The sequence below is a fragment of the Mustela erminea genome, chromosome X, assembly GCF_009829155.1.
Source record: "Mustela erminea isolate mMusErm1 chromosome X, mMusErm1.Pri, whole genome shotgun sequence".
NCBI classification, from domain to species: Eukaryota; Metazoa; Chordata; class Mammalia; order Carnivora; family Mustelidae; genus Mustela; species Mustela erminea.
In genome coordinates this window covers 21,047,674-21,068,226 of record NC_045635.1, presented here as the reverse complement: position 1 = coordinate 21,068,226, position 20,553 = coordinate 21,047,674, and the positions used below count along the sequence as shown (strand labels likewise).

General features: G+C 37.0%; 1 pseudogene; it reads left to right on the top strand.

Moving 5' to 3' along the window:
* Positions 1 to 15,030: 15,030 nt before the first annotated feature.
* On the top strand, positions 15,031 to 15,602 carry LOC116583138 (annotated as a pseudogene).
* The last annotated feature ends 4,951 nt before the right edge of the window (positions 15,603 to 20,553 follow it).

Genomic DNA, 20,553 nt, shown 5'->3' with positions numbered 1-20,553 from the left:
AATACAGAATATTTACAAGGGTAGATAATTCCAGTAACTGTTTTGGGTAAATTGTTATCCAACTTAATACGACTATATCCAAACCACAAATTTCATCTTGCTAATTTTTAAAAAAATTTACCAGCCAAGATGTGCCATTCAATCCAATGATTACAAAAATAAATAAATAAAAGGTAACAGCTCTGAGGTTAAAGACCACGGGCAAGTTTTTAAATGCCTCTCGGACATGCGATAAGAAAGTAATGAATAAATCTGAATGCTTCTCCCTCCATCCATGCCAATTAAAAGAACAAAATATATTTTTTAGAACCCCATAGCGAGAACCACAAATCTCTGAGCTTCCCCGGTTTCTGATGTATGCCTTGTGCTACTTTCAAATCAGTTTGAATCAGATGTAAACAACATAATTGAAGAAATGCAATTTGCTATGTCTTTGTTTAGACACAGCAAGTAATACAGATGATTTTAGAGATTGTGCACAATTTATATTCAGTAGAAACAGTTGAAAAGAATGATAAAGATTACCTTTGTCTTCTGAATTTAATAGTTAAATCAGTACGACTAGAATCATGTCAGCCCATTTGGCAGTGCAAAGCACATTCAAAGGTAGTAATTTCTTGGACATAATAATTTCTATCATTAAGGCACCTGGGTGCCCAAGTCGTTAAGCATCTGCCTTCAGCTCAGGTCACTATCCCAGTGTCTGGGATCCAGCCTCTCATCAACTCTGCATCGGGCTCCCTGCTCAGCAGGCAGTCTGCCTCTCCCTCTGCTCCTCCCCCTGCTCGTGCTTTCTCTGGCTAACTCTCTCTCTCTCTCAAACAAACAAATAAATAAAATCTTTAAAAGATAATAATAATTTCTATCACTAAAAATAAAAAGAGAAACAGAATATTAATTTTGTTTTTGTCTAACCTAAAAATTCACTTGTAATGATAGCCCCTGATTTACCGCCACACTTTTCACACTTCGATTTTCCAAGTTCAACTATCACTCTCAATGTCACAGAAACTTTATCACAAACTTCATTTGATTACTACACTGTTCAACAGATTCTAGTATCACCACCTCTGTTTAAAGTCTTTTTTTTCCCCTATTGGCATTATGAATACTTCCTTTTGAAGACTCATGGGGAAAGCAAGGACAAAGCTGGCAAAAAGCGAAGATAATTTGAGTCTTAAAACAAGGCAATCTTGCTTTGTGAACAATTAAACACCTTTCCACCTGAGGGCAAACTTTTCAGTCTTCACAAGGCAACTGTCTTACTGGCTTGAAGAGCCAGAGGTAAAGTTTTGCAGCTGACAGAGAGGCTGGAATTAGCGAAGGAAATTTCCAGAAAAGGAAAAACCCAAAATAAGGCAGTCCCAAAATCTGTATATCGATTCCATTCACAGACTTGGCTGACCTTCAGACTATGCCCTGTCCAAGGACGACTCCAGCAGCAACGTATGGAAGACTGACACAACTTACAGCACAGATTTCAGCTGCTGCCCATTTCAGGAAAGAGAGTTTGAGTCCAGTAAAGGTAACTGCCTGCTAAACAGACTCAACACCACCCAGAGGGAAAAAGCAAAACCTAGTGTCTCTATAAACATATAACCTAAAATGTCTCCTAGAGAATCAAAATTTATTAGACATGAAACAGTGAAATGTGACTCATGGTCAAGAAGATAAGGAGGACTCAACCCTGAAATGACTCAGATAATGGAACTAGCAAGCAAAGACCAGATTTTAGAAATACGTTCAAATACTTAAAGATAAGCTTTGGTCATAATGAGTACAATGATGGGATGTATAGGAGAGAAACGGAAGTTCTTTTGCAGAAGACCACGTAGAAAGCCTAGAGGTAAAAAGAACACTATCTGAAATGAAACCGCCAGGGGTAAGTGTAGGTCAGAGGAGTCAGGGAAAGGACAAGGAGGCTTCAGTAAACTTGAAGTTAGATCAGGAACAATGAACTCATCAGGAGAGGAGAAAAAGAAGATATAATTGCAAAACCAAAACAGAGACTCTGTGACCTGTGGGGTAATATTAAGTGGTTGAAGATATACATAATTGGTGTCCTAGAAAAGAAGAGAGAGAATGATACAGGAAAAAAAAATGTGGGGAAAAAAAGAAAGGAAAGGACAAGTTTTTGCAAATTGGGTAAGAAATACTCATTACAGACTCAAGAGGCCCAGAAAACCCAAAGCAGGATAATACAAAGAAAACAAGCCTAGACACATCATAGTCAAACTTCTGAAAGCCAAACAAAAGCAGAAATTTTAAAACAGACAGGGCGGGGAGGGGAGGAAAGCCAACACATTAGGTACAGGGAAACAATTAATATGAATGATGAGTAAGTTCTATCAAAGCAAACTAGATTTCATATTTAAATTGCCGGAAGAATATATCTTTAAAACCCAAATTCTATATCCAGTAAAAAATATCCTTAAAAAAAAACAAAGCTGAAGCAAATATCCTAAAAAAACAGACCTGAATTAGGGAAAAAAATGCCTAATGCCTAAAGAGTTTCTTCAGCCTAAAGGGAAACTATACAATAAAAACCGAGATGTGAAAGATGAAATAAAGGCACCAGAGGATGTCAGTAATGGGGCAAACATAAAAGACAACTGTTTAGTGTCATATATTTTATTTTTTGAACTTATTTAATGGACTTGTGACTGTTTAAATCAAAATACAAAAAAGCAATCGTGAGTTTCATAGAACTGTCATATAGAAATATAAGACAATAAAAACAAAACGAGAAGTAGATGTAAATGGAGTGACGAAGGTCTAAGTTCCTTACACTTTTTGTGAAAGAGCAAAATATTATTGGAATTTTTCCTATGACACCTTAAAGATGAATATTGTAATCTCTAGATCGACCACTAAAAGAGCAAAAAAGATGGAACTAAATGTCAAAATGCTAAATAAAGTTCACTCACCATTACTGTAAGCAAAATGAAATCTTTAAAATTATCTATCCTATTGAGACAAGAAATGGGGAAACATGATATGCCACAAAAATAATGGCTTTAAGAAACCTCAAATGGCTATATTACTCAAAGACAATGTAAGACAATGTAGACTTCCGTAGAATTAAAAAATACATGGAATATTTGTATATCATAATCAATCAACTTGACTTAAGTAGAATATATAGAACATTAAACCCACAGAACCGTAGAATACATAGTCATTCAAGAGTACATGGAATAGAACACAGATGAATACAAATCACACTTTCCAAAGACTGAAATCTTAGGAAGTATGTGCTCTGACCACAATGAATGAAATCAGAAATCAATAAAAATCATGTATCATATCTCGAAAAGTCCCAAATAATTGAGGGATTATCAACTTAATGGGTCAAGAGCTCAACATCATCTTTCTTCAGGGAAATTCAAACTAAAAATATAATGGTGATGTCATTTCACAAACTTTAGAATGGCTGAAGAAAGCAAATATAAAAACCTGACAACAGCAAATGTTGGAGAGGATGAGGTGCAAATGGAGCTCTTGTACATTGCTGGTGACAGGAGAAAATGGTATAACCACAGCGTAAAATATTTTACCATTTCTTATAAAGTTAAGCATATTCCTACTCTAGGACTCAGGATGCCCACTAGATATTTAACCAAGAGAAAAGAAAACATATATTGACCAAAATATTGGCCCAAGAATGTCTACGGCACCTTCTCCGTAATGGCTAAAAATCAGACACAACCCAAATATCCATCCACAAGAGAAATAAATAATGGTATAGCCAATGGAAAGCAGCCACACATTTAAAAAATAATGAACTAGTCATATACAGTAAGAATCATAATGAATCTACAGAACAGTTGAGATGAAATGTTGAGTAAAAGAAGTTAGATACATCAGAGTATATTCTAAATGAGTCCATTTCTATGATGTTCAAAGAGCAAGTAAAGTAGTATATAGTGATATAGTTCAAAAAGCAGGTTCAAGAAAGGGATAGGGGTTGCTTTTAAGTGGGCAGGAGGAACCTTTCTGGGATCGTGGAAATGTCTTATTTTCTGAACAGGGTAATCATTACAAAATTGCACGCATTCATCAAAATTAAACGAACTGTACCCTTTATAACTGAGCATTTCACTGTATGTAAATACTGCCTTGAAGAAGAAGTATAAGCAAATACTGACCTTCAGTTGGTAGGTTTTCTTTTTGTAGTGTCATGGGTTTGCCATTCTGAAACTCATTTTAAATCTCAGGTGTGAACAAGTAAGTATACCAGAAATAACCGGTACACGTTTGTTCATCGTTGAAGAGAGTTACACAGATGGAAAGAGAAGACTTGAGTGAACTCTTTAGAGTGGAAACTGGAGTTCTCAGGTAAATAAATATAGATGTGTGTCTGCATATGCATGTCTGTGTGCTTCTTCATCAGCCCACCAAAAGAGACAATGGTTCCAACAACATGACATGCCTAGCATCTAGATGTTACTTTCTCAACACCATTCTCCACAAAAAGGAAATCTGACTCCTTAGAAAACTGGATGACAACTGCATTGAGACTGTGCCAGAAACAATTAAGTGCTCAAAGAATCATGAAAACACATCAAAGCACAAGAGCCAGACAGAAAGGATACATACAGTCCAAATCTAGTAAAGTCTGAACATCAAAATAAATAACATGATATTATAGCCCACTGAATAAGAATGTGTTCCCCCAGTTAATATAAATAAATAGATAGATAGGTAAATGGAGGAGAAGGAAGAGCACCTTCTTGTAGTAAAATCCCAACTAACAGATGGAAAAAGAATGACAAAGTTAGAATGTCGTCCAAGGAATTAAGAGGTAAAAATTAATGGGTAAAAATGTGATGAGAAGGGCACCTGGGTGGCTCAGTGGGTTAAAGCCTCTGCCTTCAGCTCAGGTCATGATCCCAGGGTTCTGGGATCGAGCCCAGCATCGGGCTCTCTGCTCAGCGGGGAGCCTGCTTCTTCCTCTCTCTCTGTCTGCCTCTCTGCCTACTTGTGATCTCTGTCAAATAAATAAATAAAATTTTTTAAAATGTGATGAGAGAGGATATTTCTATAGTGTTAATGCATCACTCCATAAATTACTTACTAATTACAAAGAAAAACCCACTTATTTTGTACTGGTAAATCCTGGCAGAGAAGCAATTTAACAAAGTTCAGAAAACATAGGCATATGTATGCATATAGATACACACAAACAGAAGAATAGAATAAAAGGGAAAAATAATATATCAATAATTAGTGAACTTAGGGGCACTTGGGTGGCTCAGTGGATTAAGCCGGCACCTTCAGCTCAGGTCATGATCTCAGTGTCCTGGGATCAAGCTGGACATCGGGCTCTTTGCTCAGCGGGGAGGCTACTTCTCTCTCTCTCTCTGCCTGACTCTCTGCCTACTTGTGATCTCTGTCTCTGTCAAATAAATAAATAAAATCTTTAAAAAAAAATTAGTGAACTTGGTAACAGACTTATGAACAGCCTGTACTATTTTTGTACCTTTAATCTTTGAATTCATATTAAAATTAAAAGTGAAAAAAACAAAATGATGGCAATGTCATTTATACCATAGAAGTGTATATCCACTGCAGCCCATCTCTCTAACTGATTACAGCAAGAACTCTGGACAATATATAAAAAACTGAGGGCTCCATAAAGTAAACAAAAGCAAGGAAATTGCAGCAGAGAGGTTCAAAACATGGTAAAACAACCTCTTAAGAGGATTCTGTATTCAGCTTCTTTCATGAGTGTCTTAAGAATCTTGCTTTATTATCACATAAAACTGGAAGCCATACACAATCTGTCAGGGTTGTAGTTCATTGGCAAAAAAAACAAAGGTAAATTTCATGTAAAGGGATTAAACTCAAAGGTTGGCAAAGAGATACTCATCACTTATTGCTGAAGTAAAAAAGAAAAAAAATTTAAAGGTTATGTTTTGCACATCTTTTATTATTCCTCATTTTGACAACTTCTTCAATTAACCAAAAACCTTTGGCTGTAATCATGTGATATGAAAGAGTTTCTACCCTATTAAGAAATTCACCCAGCAGCAAAGATAATTTTAAAATTTGGTTGATAAAATAAGCACATTTGCAAAATTTCATGAAGATTATGTTTAAACAGCATATTGCACTTTCCAACTTTAACAAAAGGAATTGCTTAAATATTTTATTGCATGTCAAAATGTGTTAGATTAAAAATAACTTGAGAATGTAATATTCCAGAAGATTAAAAATGCCAAAATGTCAAAGTAAAAGCTAGCCCTTTTGGTTTTGAATGCCTACTCTTTTTAATACTTGGAGAAAGGTTGGCTAATTAACAAAATGGTGAGTCACTACTATATCAGAATCCCTAGAAATGCCAAAGCACAGTTTTTCAACAAAAGCACAGGAAAAGTATAAGTTTAAATTCAAATATAAAAGACCTAAATTTCATTGATTATTATCATTATTACTTGATTTTTACCAAGCAATGTGATTATAATTCTTATGTGATTAAAACCATTTTTTTTTTTTTTTTTTTTTGAGAAAGAGTGAGAAAGAGAGATGGGACAGAGGGAGTGGGAGTCAAAGAATCCCAAGCAGGCTCCACACCCAGGGGAGCTTAGTCTCCAGACAGGGCACAGTCTCACAAACTTGAGATCATGACCTAAGCCACAATCAAGAGATGGATGCTTAACAAAATGAGCCACCCAAGAACAACCCCTTTTTCAGAGAGAGAGAGAGAGAGAGAAAGAGAGAGAGAGTAAAATCACTCTTGCTTAGGGGAGAGCTTGAAAATGTGCTGCTTTCTTGGAAGCATACAAACGTATTGGGTCTGGAGAAGAAATTACCTTGATTTCCCACACAGTAATAGAAAACAAACATTAAGATGCAGATCCTTGTGAGATCCAGTCAGAAATTATGATCAAAAATCCCACATGGTTGGGGCACCTGGGTGGCTCAGTGGATTAAAGCCTCTGCCTTCACCTCAGGTCGTGATCCCAGGGTCCTGGGATCGAGCCACGCATCAGGCTCTCTGCTCAGCAGGGAGCCTGCTTCCTCCTCTCTCTGCCTGCCTCTCTGCCTACTTGTAATCTTTGTCAAATAAATAAATAAAATTTAAAAAAAAATCCCACATTGGTTGTGGGAAGAGAAAACCTAGAACTGAGTAAGTTTTGTTCTAAATGACCTGATGGACAAGATGCAAGACAGGTTGGAGCAGGTTAAGTTCTAAAGTGGTATTTCCAAATACCTAGGGATGGTTTTAATCATCATTAAAATATTTAACATGAGGAGCTAGTCTATATGTAACTTACAGACTTAATACTTAAAAATTGCATGTCATCTGCATGCCGTATTACATGATGGTGATGAAGACTAGGATAAGGTATCTGACACATTTAATTGTTTCTGATTCTTGGTATACTGAACAACACCCCAGTTTCCCATCAAATGCAAAGCAATTAATTTGTACTACTTAGTAGGGCTTTTGCTTTTTAAAATCTGAATTTTACATAATCCAAAGCCACTCTTTTCTTATAGTCTTATAAACTTAGAGTATGCTTTCAGCAAACAATAATCAGTCATGAATTGTTTCAAATTCATTTTTCTTCCTTCCTTTCTGCAACAGCTCCAAAATCCTCTGGGATCCAATATCTCCAGGTTTGCATTTGGAAACCTCAATAGCCCAAGCCTCAACCTCTGTAACTTTTATTTCTTTGCATCCCTCATTTATTCTGTTTTCCCTTGTGTATTTTTCAAATGCTGGTGCTTCATGTCTTTAAAATGCAACTAGATTTTTAAACTTAGCTCATCCCTCCAGAGTTTCCCTCAACAAAGACTTATGGAGCCACCTGGGATCAGTATAGAAGACATGCTAATAAAACAGAACAGGCTCAAGACTTCACTGGTGCTGCATCCGAAAAGGGTAGGCAAACCCTTATTGAAGAGGTCACTGTCTGGGGGCAGGGCAGGGAGGAGTAAGAGTTCTGTGAAAAGAGGGGGAAATATTGAGCCCCCAAGTCAAGAAAATAGAAGATGTTCAAAATGGTTACACAGGCAGATTTGAACAAAATACATCTATTAGATTTGAATGTTAATAAAGATGGCAGAAAATATTTCTTAAATAGTTCTATGAAATGCTGAAGTAAGAATTAAAAACACAACCTAGAGTAAAAATATACACTTGGCCTATATGAGAAAAATGACACCTACTAACTAACCCTATATAAAGGTGAGGTTTAATTAGGTATTAAATACTTATATTTGCATTCTTTTCTTTTTTTTCATAATTTTATTTTTAAGTAATCATCTCTGTACCCAGTGTGGGACTTGAATTCACAACCCTAATATTAAGAGTTTCATGCTCTACCAATTGAGCCAAACAGGTACCCCCATATGAGTTATATTCTTAATATAAAATAAATTAATGTCATTAACCACAAAGACTATCAAAGCAAAGCCATTTCATAATTACGAGACTTTGATGTGATTAGTCCAAGGATGAGTCTATGAAGAGTCTAGTACAGATTACAAAAAATCTTTAATTCTTAAATTGAAAGCTGACAAGTTACATTGTACTTTATTTGTATAGAAACTTTAAAATTTTTTTAAATTTTTTTCTAAAGATTTATTTATTTATCTGAGAGAGAGACAAAGAAAAAGAGCATAAGCAGGAGGGGCAGAGGAAAAAGGAGAGACTCTCAGGCAGACTCCCTGCTGAGCATGGAGCCCAACTAGGGGCTCAATCCCATGACTCTGAGACCACGACCTGAGTGGAAATCAACCAAATGAGTCACCCAGGCACCCCCAAAACTTTTTAATTCCTCTATGGATGACATAGTATTTTTATTCCAGGCCTCATTCAGAAAATGATCCATTAAAAAAAAAAAAAATCTTCCACAGTACTTCAGGTGAGTCTCTCCATGCCAATATAACAATGACTATTCACTTGCTAAAATAAACATATTCCCGAGTAAATTTTTCAGTCACTATAAAATATATCTTCTTTGTGATAAAACAACAACAACAGTGAGCTACCAATCTGTTAGGGCAATGCATCATCATAATGATAAAACAAATTACTGTCTTGGTAAATTCAATGAACACCATTTAAGTGGAGGACAGAAGCCAGATAGAAATTACTAATAGAGACAAAGCAGGGAGTTAGCAATGTCCTTTGGAATTGAATATGTGCACATTAATGGGTATTATCAGCCTTCCATGTTTTTAAGAAAGATATATTAGGCGCCACTCAGTACTCCAAGGGAAAACCTTTCAGGAGTTTTATAAAGTATGATTTGTCTCACCTAGTTTTATTGTGAATATTTATAATGAAGTGTTAGCACCATGTTCTAAAATAATCACAACAGAATAAAGCACACAAACACACACTTATTCAGCAACTATAATGTGCAAGGCATCATCAAAGTCAAAGTCTGTTCCAATCTAAAGGATGAAATTTCTTCATAATGTTTTAGGACACCCAAAACTGTTCAGTTGGTAATGAAGTAACTTTCCCTGTTTTAAAATTTGTTAACGAAGTAGATTATAATGCATGAAAGGACCTTGTTTCCTAAGTTTACATCTCATTGAATCTTCACCAAGTATACAACTATATAACCAACACCCAGATCAAGAAAGAGCATTACACACAACCTAGAGGCTTTCTATTCTCCTTGCCAATCATTCTACCTCTAGGATGAACTACTAACCTTTCTCTAAGAGAAGAGATAAGCTTTTCCATGACACTGCACCCTATATAAGAAAATCATACAGTATAGGCTCTTCTGTTATTGGCTTCTTAAATACTATGTTTGTAGGAGTCGCCACATGACTGCATGTAATTATACACTGTTCATTTTCATTGTTATGTAGTATTCCATTGTGAGGATAGATGATAGATAGAATGAATATAAATATATATACGTCTATATATCTATTTGTCAAGATAGATATATATCTCACTGAATCGATTTCTTTTAGAAATTTGAATGGTCTCAGTTTGGGGCTAATACAAGTAGTAATGTAAGTTCTAATGTATATCTTTTGGTGAATATATAAGTATATAATTATAAATGAAATTGCTAGGTCATATATCCTTATTAATTTGTAAATATGTTTTCAAAATGGAAAAATGGGGGAAAAACCCAAGCAATTAAAAAAAAAATCACTTAAAAGCTCACCATTAAAAAAAAAAAAAAAAAAAAAACCAAAGTAAAAATTTAACGGGACTTAACTCTAACCTATTTCTCACCCCATGCCAGACAACCACATTTAGCAATGGGATATGACTCATCCAGACTTTTTCTGTGCTACTCAGAATTTAAAAAGGCAGAACAACCATTAAAAATGACAGCCAGGAGTGAAACTGTACCAAGTGTTGAGTGAGAATGTTAATTCACATTTCAAAAATACCTCATCACCAAAGTATAGGCAATTTTTCTGACCACATCATAGTAATTGAACTGAGAATCACAGATCCGTAAGATTGGAAGCCTATTGCTATCTTCACCAGCAGATAGCCAACAGCTCAAGAAATGAGTTTACTGACATTTTAAGGTGCTTTCAATGAGCTCATAATTTGAATTGCATTCAACTGTGATCTCTGACAGCTATAGCAAAGTTTTACAGTTTTATGGGTCTTTATCATACAAACATCTAAATGAAAGTACTTCTGGTTCAAATTCTAGCAAACACACAACACAAGAAAAAAATAAACAAATTCATCATCTTTAATTCTCTGTGTGCATCCATATTCAGTGTTTTTTTAAAAAAATATTTAAATACCAATATTCAGAACTACCTCTTTATATAAACAAATACATACATTTTCACAGAGAGAACACTGAAGAAAAAAAAAGAAAGACTTTCTTTTCCGATAGACAATTAAATATTTTTGAACCTCACTTAGGTCTCTTATTCCTTTCTACTCTTCTTTTCCTCTATGTTGAAATTTCCTGAAGCTTTCAAAATATCAAAAGAAAAGAGATGGTATTATCTTCCTTTTTAATTTTGACTAAACTGCAGATATTTTGAAACATTTTTGTGCTTTTAGATAAATCACTGCATTGTGCAAATGGTTAATTCCTCCAAAGAACCCTTAGAAGTGTCTTAGTGTCTAAGGTAAGCTCCCCCATCTCTTTCTCCTGAAGTTACCTGCACATGCAAATTTTATTTTAAAATAAAACTGACATCTGAGAGTTTTAAGAACAATTCCCATTGAAGCCTAACTGAACAGTATTTTTAAGAAAAGTACCTATTCCTTTGTATCCAAAATTTATTGAGTGCTTACATATGCCACATCCTAAACCTGGGTAGGATGCTGGTAGGATTACATATGCTGGGTAGTAATCACATACTTGTGATACGTAGGGGCAGGAAGCCAACCCCGTTAGGGAAGAAGTCATAGAAGCTTTATATCTATAATTTCATTTAATCCTCATTCCCCCCACCCCAAAGGAAGGAAAGCTATAAGATAGATACCACTACTATTGTGGTTGACACTCCTGTTTAATAAATAAGGAAAATAGGGAATAGTGCAGTTAAGTAACTTTCCTAAGACCACACACTATCGAAGACTGGGGCCAGGATCAGATCCCATGCAGAGTGACAACAAAGGTCACCACCAAACCTTGTAGTGTCCTGATTCATACATATGTCCATATATTCAAAGTACTTCTAATTTATTCATTGCTGCCACACAGAACTTGGAAAACCAGTAAGAAATAGCTTCAACGCCCAGGATCTAGAATGATTATTTTTATAAAACTCCAACATCCCCAGAGACTGGTTTGTCAAAGAACTAAGATGACCCATTGACACCAACATCTTGAGAATGATGGCCCCTATAGGGGATTCAGAAAGAAGATGGGACAAGTCAGGCATTCCAAGTCCAAGAAAAAGATCACAACTTGCAGATGTGCAGTACTTAGAGGGGAAGACTCAGGGAAAGCAGATACAGAAAAGTTAGGAATTAGAGCATGGGAAGCAAACTAAGGAAAGAACAGATCATCAGTACGTAATGCTCAGAAAGGATACTTGCTAAGCTACTACAAGAGGCCTACATTTCCTACTCAACCCCCAAGAGCTAATGCTCAATAAGCCTGCCTCAACACTGCTGGGTAGTAATCACATACTTGTGATACGTAGGGGCAGGAAGCCAACCCCGTTAGGGAAGAAGTCTTCCTAATGCCAGACTGGACGGGAGTCCTGGAAAACAGATGGGACAAATCAAACACTGTGACACACGTGAAATGGGGGGAAGATGCAAATGCAGGTATCAGAGCCACTCCAGGGAGACTTCCCCTACTTACCAGTTTGACCTTGGGCCAGCCCTGAGCAATACTCCGTATTAGAGGGAGTTCCTCAAGTCTAGGGATGCATATCTGTCTAAAGAACTTGGCCATCTCCTCCTCCACTGCCTTCTCCCTCTCCTTTCCAATCAGAAATCAGTATAGTAAGATCCATAAAGAGGCCTACCAGTTGAGAGGCTGAATTCCCCAGTGAGTCTAGAAGAGCTATGGCAGGGTGGAAGAGGACTAGGACACGGAAAAGAGATCTGTTCACTGAGCAAACGGGGTCTATTCAGACCAGCAGATTGCAGTGTCCAAGCTGTACAACATTCTAGGACAAATGAGTTCCTAACTGTGGGCCTTGGTTTTCTTACTTAGAAAAAAAAAAGAAAAGTATCACAATGCCTTTTTCACAGGGTTTTGAGAAATTTAAATAAGATATGGGACAGTGTTTGTCTTATTTCAGGTACTCAGAGATGTCAGCCGACTCCGGCTCCCCCTCCTAGAAGAACTATTCAAATGTTTATGCCTGTCTTCAGGCCTAATTTACTTCCTTGTATGCCTTACACTTATTTCTACATGCATCTTATCTCCTGCACTAGTGTGCAAGCTTACCGAAAGTAGACTATACGCCCTACTCATGAGTATCTTTCTTAGCTGGCATTTAGTAAGTGTTTCTTTGGATGGGTAAGTTTAATAACAGAAGAGAGCACTAAAACACAATGGAGCCTATAATGATCAGGCAAGTGAAGACGAGGAATGGAGATGTTCAAGGCAGGCAATATCTGGACATTTCAACCAGTGGAAAAAAGAGTCAGAAAAGCCCTCACAGTGATGGAGGAGCCCATGGATTATGTTCATGGGAACTAGGCAAGATGCTAGAGTGGGACACTAGACTGGGTTTAAGTTTATGACCTGAGAATAATCGAACAAGTAAACATCAAATTACTGGGGGAAATGGGAGGAAATAAGTGAACATAGACATAATTTCCATGTTAATAAAAATAAATACTTCTTAGAAGCAATGACTATAGTTCTGGAGTTAGTGAATACTTGGTCTGAATCCTTGGTCAGTTATTAGTTGGTTAAGTGTGGGCAAATTACATAATTCTTCATGTATAATATATGCAGAATAATAGTACCTACTTCAGGGGGATAATGAGGGATTCAATAAGACAGTTTATGCTAAAACACTTAGCCCAGAGGTGGCAATATAAGTGCCCAACAAATGTCAGTTTTAACAATAGTACTTACCATTATTGCTTTTATTTTACAAATGAAAAATACAGAATCTCTGGGAAGTAATTTTCCCAAGGTCACATAGCTAGTAAGTGTTGGAACCTGGAATTAAGCCCAGGTTGGACAGTGAGCAAAGCCCATACTGTTTCTACCATATTGTGTCAGACTTACAATAGAAGCTTGGGGCTTGGACACATGAACAAAACAAAAGAATAATTCTTAGAAGGGCAGAGTTGGCACAGGACTGACCTTCTCAGCGACGTGTCTTCTTTTGAACTGCTCTGGCCTGACATAAGGATTGGTCTCATAGTCAGCGTAAGGAAGGCTTCATCCTGAGGTCTCCTCCGGTCATGGACCCAACCATGAGGGCTGGAAAGGGGTAAAGACAGGGAGTCAGCCTTGTCACTTCAATCTTCCTTCAGTGTTCCTGATAATTGGGAAATCTATCAGTCAGAACAATATTAACATAAGTGGTAAATATTTATCGTGAAGAGGTAAAATTCTGTAGTGAATAAGAGTATGGTCCTTCTACTAATACAGACATGGTTTCAAGTTCTGGATCTTGAACTCACTTATTAACTCAAACTTTGGGTGAGTTATTTAACATCTTTAGGGTTCAATTTCCTTACCTGTAAAATGGCAAAATTAAGTAAGGACCACATAAGTTACCTCTGAAAGTTAGATGTAATTGTATACATATTGTACTTTCAGTAAATGGTAGCTATTTTGGACACATTACTGGTGCCCATCCATAACTGGTTCCCCTCTCCCCTGACTCATGGAAGGCTGACTTTGTAGCCATCTTGGGATGGGCACGGCTATAGGAAGAGCTCCAGCCATTCAAATGCAAACCGAAGTGACCTGAGTAACTTAATGAGAGTAAGAGTGAAAAACACCCTGTCGGGCCTCCCAGCTCTCTCTTTCCCTGCTGTGGCAACCCCAGAAGACCAGCTGAGTCAGCATTATGACAATTTCGTGCCTCTTTCCAAGCATGGGTCTCTTAGTAACCATGTGGCACTGGGTTCCTCCTTGCCCTATTTCAGATACATACTTTCAGTAAGAAATAAATACTGCAATACCACTGAGATTCAGCCCTAGGAGACCCAAATCTATCCTAATACAGGTATTACCATCATCATCCATTACCATGGTACAGGTCATTACCATTTCCTTGGTATCCATCATTGTACTTAGCATATTTTATGTTATAAACTTTGTTCTATTTATATTTTACAACCTACTGAGTGTCAATTAAACGAAGTGTAGTTTGGTAAATACTAAGTATTTAAAAATATTTTATCACCTTGAACTCTCTAAATCATGGAACAGTGAAATTCCACGTAATGGACAATTCAAGAGATGAGAGTTAATCAAATACACCTGGTTGTAGCTTTTTTCTGCCCACTCCTCCCTATCCGCCCCACCCCCCACCCCACGAATGCTGCACCACGACTGCTCAGAGCTCCCGGCTCTGCTAAGCTAGCACCATCATCCTTTTTCTCCAGCCACCACCACGATCACCTCCTGGGACCTCCTCCATTAGGATGAGATGTTGTCCACCATCTACAAGATCTGGGAGATGACAAAGGGGCTGTGCCTGGAGGTAGAGGGGAGGATGGTCAGGAGGACAGAGGGCAACACTGATGACTTGCTCATTGGTGGAAACGTCTCCACACAAGGCCCCGAGGGTGAAGGTACAGAAAGCCCAGTCACCGCTGGTGGTGATACCGTCCTGAACCATCACTTACAGAAACCAGCTGCACCAAAGAAGCCTACAAGAAGCATATCAAAGATTACCTCAAATCAGTCAAAGGCAAACTTGAAGAACAGCAGCCAGAAAGAGTAAAACCTTTTATGACAGCGGCTGCAGAACACATCAAGCACATCCTTGCTAACTGCAAAAACTACCAGTTCTTTCCTGATGAAAACATGGACCGAGAGGGCATGGTTGCTCTGTGGGACTATTCTGAGGATGGCAGGACCCCACACAGGATTTTCTTTAAGGATGGTGTGGAAATGGAAAAATGTTAACGAATTTGGCTCTGACTTTGGATGTATCACCTGTTGTCATCGCTGACTCCTGCTCTTCATCCATATGACACCAGGACTTAGACGAATAAAACTGATGTCATCTTGAGCTCTTCATTTATTTTGACCTTGATTTATCTGGCGTGGAGGCATTGTTAAGAAAAAAAAAAAAAAAAAAAATGTCCCAGAGGTTATCTAAAATAAGAATGCATTTAGTTCAAAAACACACACAAATACACCAGGTTGTAAAATAATCTCTAAGAAGGCTACAAAATGTACATATGGCAAAAACTCAAATTCTCAAATGGAATAAATTTACTTGAAATATTGATTTTACAGAAGCTTAAAAGTCTATTCCTAAGATACAGAATACCCTTACTTCATTTTTAAAGCAGCTATGGAAAGCTTATAATGAGTAATGAATTGTGTTTGGTATTGAATTATATAGTGATAATTACAGTAAAGGCACAAGCAAGTAAGCAAACTTTACACCATTCTTGTAAGACAGTAAAGTCTGAAACCACGGGGTAAGAAGAAAAAATGCAAATAAGATTATGTTATATTTTTAATTTCATCTAATACTGTCATATGTTAGCATTAAACTACCTATTGCGGTATATTATCTGCACCAAAGAACACCATGTGCTTCAGGAAATAACTCCCAAATCTCAATAACTTACCCAGTCAATGTGTATTTCTCATTCATGTAAAGTCCAGTGTAGACGTTCCTGGTCAGAAGACTCTCCTTCAAGTGGTGACTCAGGAATCCAGTTTCCAATCATCTAGTGGCTATGTGTCTGGATGGCTGATTAAGAAAAAGAGCATGCAGAAGGATAAGGAAAAATGAAGAGTACAGGCCTAGAAGTGTAGCCCAATATAAAGTCCAGAGTGAGTCGAATGGCTCCACCCATATGCAAGGATATTTAAATAACAGTATGTATTAATATATAATGAATATATGCAGAAATGAGATTTTTACATTATTATTAAATATAGTACTTAAACTCTGAAAAATGAGATTAAGAGTACCCTCAAAATATAGAATAAGTGATAACATTCTAAAAAGTATGAGAAAATGTTAAGTGAGTTGCACAGTAAGTCCAGAATTTTCAATAGCCATAAAAAAGGACTTTCAAAAAGACATCATAGCAATAACTGAGAGAAAATACACTGCTTAGGAATTTCTCCAGACTGAAAATATTCATAATATTCTAGATTGAAATGGCCAAAAACTACAGTGCAAAGCAAAATTAAGAAAACCATTCCTGGGCACATAATGAGTGTAATTTCAGACCAAAGATAGAGGGAAAAGCCAAATTACTTGTATTTAAAAAATTGGCAGTAGGCTTCTAGTCAAAAACATTACAAATAAAAAGTCTGTGAAGACAGCTGAAGATCAGAAGAGATAAAAGAAACAATTCTGAATATACAATTGTACCTCTCATTAAAGAATGAGAGAAATAAAAATATTTTCATGCATACCAGAACTCAAACATACTACCACTCACGAACACTTTAAGAGCTAGTAAAAGATGTGTTCCAACAGTAACAACAAAAAACTTGAACAAATAACAGGATGCAAGAAGCAATGGTAAACAGAGCAAAACAAAATTCAGGAAACTCATTGTGAAATTTAAGTATTTATCAAGCTTATAAAAATCTGTAACTAAAATACCGAGTAGGGGTACCTGGGTGGCTCAGTTGGTTAAGCGGCTGCCTTCGGCTCAGGTCATGGTCTCAGGGTCCTGGGACCAAGCCCTGCATCAGGCTCCCTGCTTAGCAGAGAGCCTGCTTCTCTCTCCCTCTGCCTGCCACTCTGCTTACTTGTGCTGTCTCTCTAGCTCTCTGTCAAATAAATAAATAAAATCTTAAATAAAATAAAATAAAATAAAATAAAATAAAATAAAATAAAATAAAATAAAATAAAATACTGAGTAGCAGCAGCATTGGATTTTGAAAAGCCAAGAGGAAAGGATAGACAATAATAAAACCATGTTGGCTGTCCTTTTGCTGGAGAGTTATGATTATACATTTATTAGAAAATTATAAGAATTTAGGGGCACCTGTTTGGCACAGTTGGCTGAGGGACTGCCTTCAGCTCAGGTCATGCTCTTGGAGTCCCGAGATCAAGTACCAAATCGGGCTTCCTGCTTGGCAGGGAATCTGCTTCTCCTCTGACCCTCTTTCCTCTCTCTGTTCTCTCTCTCACTCTCAAATAAATAAATTTTTTTTAAAAGAAAATTGTCAGAATTTAAATATTTGAAAATTTTGGCAGTCCCTCAGCTGGATATTCTTGGATTCCTGAAATAGTCTTCAATTTCCTTCTGGGATCAAATCATTAAGTTTGATCCTTTCAAATCTTCCTTTAAGACTAGTTGGGCAGGAGGAGATTAGTACTCAGTATAGGGCCAATCATTCCTCCCTACTAAGACTTTCCTGTCTGTTCTACCTAATGCCATATTAATCACAAGGTTTTCCAGTCTGACTGATGGGAAGAGGCACCACACCCAGCACTGAGCATATATCCAGCACTTTTACCTCTAATTCTTCTAGGTTTTCCTTTTGCTATCTTGGGTACTTTCCTCACATGCATGTGCTGTTCAGTGCTTAGCTTGTTACTTTACTGGGATCCTTTGCAGATCTTTGGAGTTCTTGCTCAAAGAAGTTCTTGCCTCTCTGATGCTCTATACTCCAAACTCACCTCAGTATCCTAAGACCCTCAGATTACCAAGTCCACTGGATTCTGCCTGGGTCTTCAGCCCCAAAATGGTACCAAGGCCTGGAAACCCTCTGAAGAAAGTAATCTAAGCCCATCACATGGCTCTCATCACTTGTCTCTTATTCTTCTGTTGCCTGACCTCCACAACCAGAGTTTTATTTTTTCCCCTTGTTACAAGTATTTCAAGCACAAGCATAAGTCCCTGTTATTTCTTCTTAAGTCTTTTATATTCAGTTTTACAAGAGTAAAAGAGAAGAAAAAGGAGAGTATCTATTTTCACATATATCTGTGTGGTTGTGTGTGTATGACACATTTTTATTGTTTATACATATATATTACATATAATATATATATTTAAAGAAAAATGTATTTAAAATATAAAATCATATAATCTATTACTTATAAATTATATAATTATATATATTTATATTATTAAAATATAAAATAAAAATATTAAATATATATTTAAAGAAAAAAATATATTTTAAGATCTATTTTTTATCTGAGAGAGAGAGAGAGAGACAAGAGCATGTGGCAGGGGGTTGGCAGAGGAAAAGAGAAAATTTCAAGCAGACTCTGTGCTGAGTGTAGAGCTCCACATGGGGCACCATCTCACAACCCTGAAATCATGACCTGAGCCAAAACCAAGAGTCAGACACTCAACCAGCTGAGCCACCCCGGTGCCCTGAGATGTGCATTTACTTATTTATTGTAAGATTTTTATTTATTTATTTGAGAGAGACCCAGAGAGAGAGCACAAGCAGGGGGAACAGCAGAGGGAAAGGGAGAAGCAGACTCCCTGCTGAGAGGCTCCATCTCAGGACTCTGGAAAAGTGACCTGATCCAAAGGCAGATGCTAAACCAACTGAGCTATCCAGGTACCCCAAGATGTGCATTTAAAATCTGATACCCATAGGTGGCTTTTTTTTTTTTTTTTTTTCCTAGAGGCTGTTATACCTTTTCCAATGTAACCACTGAAGCTGCTTAAATCAGCTGCTAATGTTTCCATCATGGCTGCTACAATCACCTCTCTTTGGGGACCAACTTTAACGTCCTTTTCTCTCTCTGAACTTGATGGCTGTTTTAAGCTGCTCCCAAGAGGAGGAACCTGGCTGTAGCTTAGAGTTTGGACCCAGTGTCCCTGGGAGGTACTACAGGAGGAGCACATGGGGCCCCTAAGCATCACATAATAAAGCGGGGATTGTCATTCCCCAAAGACCCCGAACAACTTTCCCACACGGGTGAGGAAGCTTTCTCTCCCTTGTCTTTGCTCAGGACTTTCCTACGTTCCTAGAATTCTAGCATCATTATCAATTAGTCCACAGACTGCATTGTCAGATTAAACATCTTGCTCCCCCCACTTCACCTATCCCGGATATATAGAATTTATATATTTTAAATGCCTTGGTTCTTTGTATGTCAATGGTTACTTCCTGTGAGATATTTTGTTGATGAATAACGTAAGATAAGTTTTTCCCATGTGAAAGGGAGATTCTAACTGTTGAAAATTTAGAGTTTGTTTATGATCACAATACATGGAGACAGAATTTTATTGCTCTCCTAAATTAATGGAACATATTTAAAATTTCCCATGTGAAATGTATCAATTCACCTTTAATAATGTAATTGGAAATTTTATCTTCTTCTGTTTGCCCCTTCCTTCTCCGTTTTGATTCCTTTTTATTCTTCAGTGCTTTAACTTTCTTGGGCATTTGAAAAAGATTTACTTCTCTTGTATCATCCTGCCCCCTTTAGTCCTTCAGCTTCTTTACTCACGCCTGGAGTGCTGTGAAGGTCCTTGCTATCTCTACAGAGAATTACTTGGTATCAACGGAGAAGTTTGTTTTATTTAGCTTACCTTCTCCTAATCCATTAATAATTGCCCAGTAGGCCCATAAAACTGAAAGCTGAGAGACTGAATAGCACATTCTTACTTGTTTTATCCACGGAGAAACAAATCTACTTGTAAGAGTTAATCCTAGAATCTGATAAGAAATTGGTCCAAATGTCATTGGCTTCTCACAGAGAAGTCGATTCTTTCAATTCGGGAAGATAAGGCACTGAGTATCATGAGAAAAATCTTTTTCACTTTCGGATTGTTAAAAGTAGTATCAAGAAATATCAATTCAAAGCACACTCAATAACAGGTTCTGCAGATCAAAGAGGAAGAGTTATTCATCCCAGATTCATGTTATATAAACTTTTAGATTATGAGAAAGAAAGAGAGAGTGTGTGTTGGGTATAACAGGGGAAATATAATGATTATAACAAGATTCTCTCTTTTTTTTTTTTTTGGTGGATACATTGATC